At 37.1% G+C, this 5,986-nt stretch overlaps 1 long non-coding RNA gene across 1 annotated transcript; it reads left to right on the top strand.

Moving 5' to 3' along the window:
* The first annotated feature begins 1,223 nt into the window (after window positions 1-1,223).
* LOC144373195 (uncharacterized) lies at window positions 1,224-4,987 on the top strand. Its single transcript, XR_013432930.1, has 3 exons — window positions 1,224-1,486; window positions 1,563-1,726; window positions 3,678-4,987. It is a non-coding gene; the product is annotated as an uncharacterized LOC144373195 (long non-coding RNA).
* Window positions 4,988-5,986: the final 999 nt, after the last annotated feature.

Raw genomic sequence — 5,986 nt, 5'->3', positions numbered from 1 at the left:
CACATCTGAATTTGCATCAGGCACAATTTGAATTTTCTTTCTGAAATCCCTGTTTTTTTAAAAAAAATATTTATTTACTCTAATTTGTTATACATGACAGTAGAATGCATTTTAATTCATAGTACACATATAGAGCACAATTTTTATTGTCTCTGGTTGATCACAAAGTATTTTCACACCATTTGTGCCTTAGGATACTTAGGGTAATGATGTCTATCTCATTCTACCATCTTTCTTATCTCCATGTCCATCTCTTTTCCTCCCTCCCCTTTGCCCTATCTAAAGCTCCTCCATTCCTCCCATGCTTCCCCCCATCCTCATTATGTATGGATCAGCATCCACATATCAGAGAAAACATTCAGCCTTTGGTTTTTTGGGATTGGCTTACTTCACTTCAGATAATATTCTCCAACTCCATCCATTTTCCTGCAAATGGCATGATTTTATTCTCTTTTAATACTGTGTAATAGTCCACTGTGTATAGATACAACAATTTGAAATTTCTGTTTTATAAAGGAGGGCTTTGTAGATAAGCAAACAAGATGTAAGGAGAATATTCAATAGTTATATTTTTTTCCTTTTTACATTTATTTTTAAAAGTAATTAATGAAATGATACAAATAATGCCCAAATACATTCTTTTTAAAAACTCAACATTTTGGTGTACTGAGTAATATTATAGTCTCTCTATTCCCCAGCAAACATCCTGCTCAAGTTAGAAGTAGTATTAGCATTAAGTATTTATCACTAGAACATGACACTAAACTTTTATATACATACATGTATATATAAAAAGCTCAGCAAGCGTTTTTTTTTTTTTTTCAGTGCTGGGGGTTAAAACCAGGCCTCCTGCATGCTAAGCAAGTCCTCTACCACTGAACTACATCCCAACTATTTTAATGTAATAGGATTATAGTAATGCTCTGTGCAGTTCTCCTGTCCTTAAAAATATGTCTTATCAAGTTCTCTTTATTGTAACATAAATCTAACTCATTCTTTTTAACTTCGGTGAATATTTCTTAGTATGAGCATACCATAATATATTTTAAATGTTTCTTTATCAAGAGATAGTAAAGTTGTTTATAGTCGTTTGCTACAATAAAAAATTCTACAGTGACAATTTTGCATAAATGCATATTTGCTTTGTGCAGAAATCAAAGATGTTCTTAAGGTTGATTTCTTGCAGCAGAATTGCTGAATCAAGGGAAGAATGCATTTAAATATTTGTACAAGCTGTGAGAGAGGCTGTATTGATATCTCTTTCCCAACAGTGCAGTTGTTAGAGGCTATGAAGTCATTCTCCCTGTGCAACTGGGGCCTCACCAGGATGTGCATGAGCAGCCAAGGAATGGTTTCAGCCTAATTTCTTTTTAGAGTACATACACTGGACCCTTCTGCAATTGAAAACAGACCTTTGATTCCTGAGTTGCAGATTCTGACCCAGAAGGAGAATGATATGCACTCCTTGTGCATTGTGGTTCCTGAGGTAAACATTTTATTTTACACTATGGGGTGTCTTTCATAATTCTGTATTATTAATAATAATTATTGGTTTGTTTCAGTACTGTGGATTGAACTCAGAGCTTTGTGCATGCTATGCAAGCCATCTACCCCAGATCTACAATCCCAGCCTTTTAAATTTTATTTTGAGACTTACTAAGTTGACCAGACTGGCCTTGAACTTGCAATCTTCCTGCCTCAGCTTCCCAAGCAGCTGGGATTACAGGTGTGTGCCACTGAGACTTGCTATTAAAAACACTTTCAAGGCATATTTTCTAGCCTCATCAGGAGTTTGTGTGTGATTATAGTGTAGTGACAGCTGGTGGTTCAGCCAAAACTATCTGACCTGTACAGTACTGGGCAAACCTATTTTCTCCTCATTAAAGACTAAGGAGAAACTGGTGGTTCAGCTAAAACTATCTGACCTGTATAGTACTGGGCAAACCTTTTTTCTCCTCATTAAAGACTAAGGAGAAACTTAAACCATTTTATAAAAACCTCAAAATCATTCTCTTTGGCTTTATCCAAGGAAATGACATAGGGAAAGAGACTTGTTTAAACTTTTAACTTATCTCCAGTGAATAGCTTCATTATTATTCAGTTTTTAAAGAATAATTCTATAGTTCATATTCTGTTGCTGCTAAATGGTCTGATTATACTATCCTCTCTTGTTGCTAGTATAACCACAACTCTCAACTTTGCAGGACTCTTCTCCATGGCTTTCTTGAACTGGGGAATTAAAATGCCATAGTCTTTAGGACATGTTTAGACAATTTGTACTAATAAACTATGTTAAGTGGGAGCAAGCTGTGAAAATGAACATTTGGTCTCTATATTATGCACAGTTGAATAGTACTTTGATCTGAATGTTTGTCTCTCCAAATGCATTCGTAAAAACCTAGTCACCAATGTGATGGTGTTAGGAGGTGGAACCTTTGGAAGATGATTAGGCCACAAGGGCAGAGACTTTCTAAAAGAGGCCCCAGGAAGTGTTTCCCCCCTCCAATAATGTGAGGACACAGATAGCAGGTGCCATCTTGCTGACACCTTGACTTTGGACTTCCAAGTCTAGAAGTGTAAGAAATCAATTTCTGTTGTCTTTTAGCTGCACAGTTTGCGGTATTTTGTTATAACAGCTTAAAAAGACAAAGACAAGTGGTAATATGGATGGAGGAGGAGGCTAAAAAACATATTTGGAGTTTTAGATATATTTTAGATTTAGAAGCCAAGGGTGAAGCAGCAAACATACCAACAATTTAAGAGAATTAACTAGAGGACATCATCTTGGTGAGCTCTTGTTAGATGCCTTATGTATATATTACTTCTAATCCCCATGACAACCTATGCAGGAATACTATTTCTTCATTTTAAGATGTGGAGAGTGAGACTCAAAAAGTCTATATTGCATACCCAGACCCTTGTGACTAATAAGTAAGGTTTCAAACCTGTTTGTCTTTTTAAATAAAAATTGTATTTATTCTTTCTAGATCTACAAGACAGTAGAGTGTATTTTGACACATAAAACCTGTTTGTCTTGTTTCAAAATCTTTGCTGTTGTCACCATGGACTACTTTGTGCCAGAGAAATTTGAATTTCACATGAAGAACAATATAGTTTTTTAAAGTGTTAAGTGTAAACACTTAACATGTAAAACCACATATTCCAGGGGTATGTAACTGCACTAAAAAAAAATATTGATCATTTCTCAGAAATTCAAATTTTACTGGATGCCCTGTATTTTTGTTTGTTAAATCTGGCAAACCAAGACTCCCTAGTGTGTTAAAATGAAGAGTAGGCTTGAGGCAGGAGAAGGACTAAAAATCACCCTCCTTAATCTCCATTGTTCTTTTCTTTCTTTTGGTGCTTCCTTTACATCTCTTCCCTTCAGTGAGCATCACCCATAGCTGGTGATATTTTCACCTACACTCGGGGTGTTTTTTGAGTGTGTGTGTGATGCTGGAGATCCAACCCAGGGCCTCATTCATGTTAGGCAAGCACTCCCCCACCCTGACCTCACTCCAAACCCTATACCCTAGATTTTGATAACAGTGTTTAGAGAGAATGTTACTGTTCTCAGAAACCTGTTCCCTAAATCAAGTGGCCTAGTGCAGGTTAATTGAATCCACGGTTATTTTCATTTAAACACCCAAGTTAAAGATTTCCAATCTCTGTTTTAGGTAATACAAAAGAGATGTCACTCAGGATCAAGTTGTCAGATTTTTAGCTTAGAAGATACCAAAGCTATCCTGAGGAGAAGATAAGTGGAGGAGAGCAGTTGTGCCCAATCATGATTTGATCCAGAGCTGTTCTGCCAGGATTGCAAATCCACCAGTTCCTGTGACCACCTCCATCTGGTCCTCTGCAGGATTCAAAGATAATTTCCTGCTCTTGAGACATTTACAACATAAGATAAAGGTGCTAAAAGATAGAGAAACGTGTGGAAATGGTGCCTTTATGAAGTTTGAGGATATTTGTGGACACCAAGCTGAGTGCCCTGACACACCAAGACTGGGACATCTTTAAATTGCAGCTCTGGATGTATAAGAAATGATGAACCCATATATAAGTTCAAAAATATAATACAGTTGTCAAAGTCATGAAGCCATTTCTGTTTGGCATTAACCTCAGGATTAAAGAGACACTTTTGTGATTACCTGGCCAGCTCGTCTTCTGGCTGCTCTTAGCCTTGGAGCTGCCAAGGCCTACGAGGTCCCAGGAATTGTGTATCTACTTACTGTGCCTTTGCGGTAATGAAGGGTGTTGCTGTAACTGTGGCACAGTGGACTAAGGGACTTGGTGTCCAGCCAGTACTTAGGGCCAATGTTTAGAAAACTTGTGAAACAGGAAGTTGTTCTTTAACATTGTCTTTTTCTCATGCTGTCCTCTTTCTCTCTCTCCAAGGATTCAGAATAGCTGTAACGTTTCTCTCTCTACTTCCTTCTAGATACCCAGCTAAGTAAGAGCTTGTCACAGAAGGCAATGGCATTCTATCCTCTAACAGGGGACTCTTAGAAGACTAAAATTTTTTCAAACCACACAGAGGCCTCTTCAATGGTGGAATTTTCAATCCCACGATGCCAATATTGGCAACCTGTGTGCCATCCTCTGAGTCACTTTTGATGATATCAAACACAGCGGTAGAAGTCCTAGGTGCCAAGAATGCAGCTATGTTCCACAAAGACATTTTGTCCTCCTTTCAGTATTCTTGCCAGAGTTGGTGATAACATAGCCAGCAATGTCAATGGTATTAAAATCTGCAGTAACATCCTTTGGATGTGCTTAAAGAGTTCCAAAAGTCTTGAGAAGGTGAATAACTCTAATAAGTTTACCTCTTTAGTTTTTTGAGTCTGTACATCTTTGCTGCCTGAAAATCAATCAGTAGACGCAATACTTCCTGAGTTATGATACAAGTGGTGAATTCACAATTGGTGAATGCATTTTGGCATATGGGATGCTTATTAAAGAAGTCTGGAAATGACATGAAAAATGATTTGACAATCTTTTGTAATTGATTGATAATAGCAAGATATTTGGGGTTTTCTAGCTTGAATTTATTTTCCAGTGATGGAATTAATGCATATTCACCTGAACATAGAAATTACAAAGAAAAGATATATCAAAGAAAACTTTACTCTTTAAAACCTTTGTTTGGGAGCATAGAACAACCATCCAAATCCCTTCCATATCTGTATACTCAACCTAATATTATAGAACAAAATAAAAAAGAACACAATATGTATAAGTGATAGAACAATCTTCTAAATAAAAAGAGAGTTTGGTTTCCTTTTTTTTAAATGATGTGAGTAAATTTTCATCAATAAAACACTCTTATCATTTGAATAGAGGAGAATGTTACATTTGAATCTCAACATCTAGAAAAATGAAATTTAGAAGTTATGATTGGCATATGATGTAGCTTTGACCACTGCCCTCCTAAGACAATTGTTTTCCTCAAACTAATAATCTTGGCGCTAGTAATAACCTCATCACTGGTAAACCTGGAAGTACTAGTTCAGGAAATAAAGATGCGACTGAATTTCAAATGATTTCAGTCATCACTTTGAAAATGCCATGCCAAACAATAGCTAAAGAAGCCTGCATCTCTAGAGGGAATAGCCAGGCCACGAAAAGTTTTTTCCTCCCTGTCCTTCAAATTGCCCTTGTATTTTTCATCTGACAGTGTCACATACAGTGAGAATTTTCTGGTTTTACTAAATTCTCAATGAATGAATGGGTGGGTGTTAAACCAACACCATCTTCCAATTTTGCTTCTGCCAGGTGCCTCTTTGGCTTTTGGTACTGCTCCAAGACAGATGGGGTTCCTGGAGAGCCACAGCAAACGCAGTGATCAGGATGAGGAGTCCAAAGAATGTGGCCAGAGGAAAAAAACCCTGAGCTGGAGAAAGGCTGTGGGTGTGCTACTGTCCCCAGATAGGAGAAGGTCCCAAAAAATATTTTCAAATTAAATGCTTCATTATGATAAGCA

Source organism: Ictidomys tridecemlineatus, unplaced genomic scaffold (assembly GCF_052094955.1).
Source record: "Ictidomys tridecemlineatus isolate mIctTri1 unplaced genomic scaffold, mIctTri1.hap1 Scaffold_295, whole genome shotgun sequence".
NCBI lineage: Eukaryota > Metazoa > Chordata > Mammalia > Rodentia > Sciuridae > Ictidomys > Ictidomys tridecemlineatus.
This window is presented reverse-complemented; position numbering and strand designations above follow the sequence as displayed.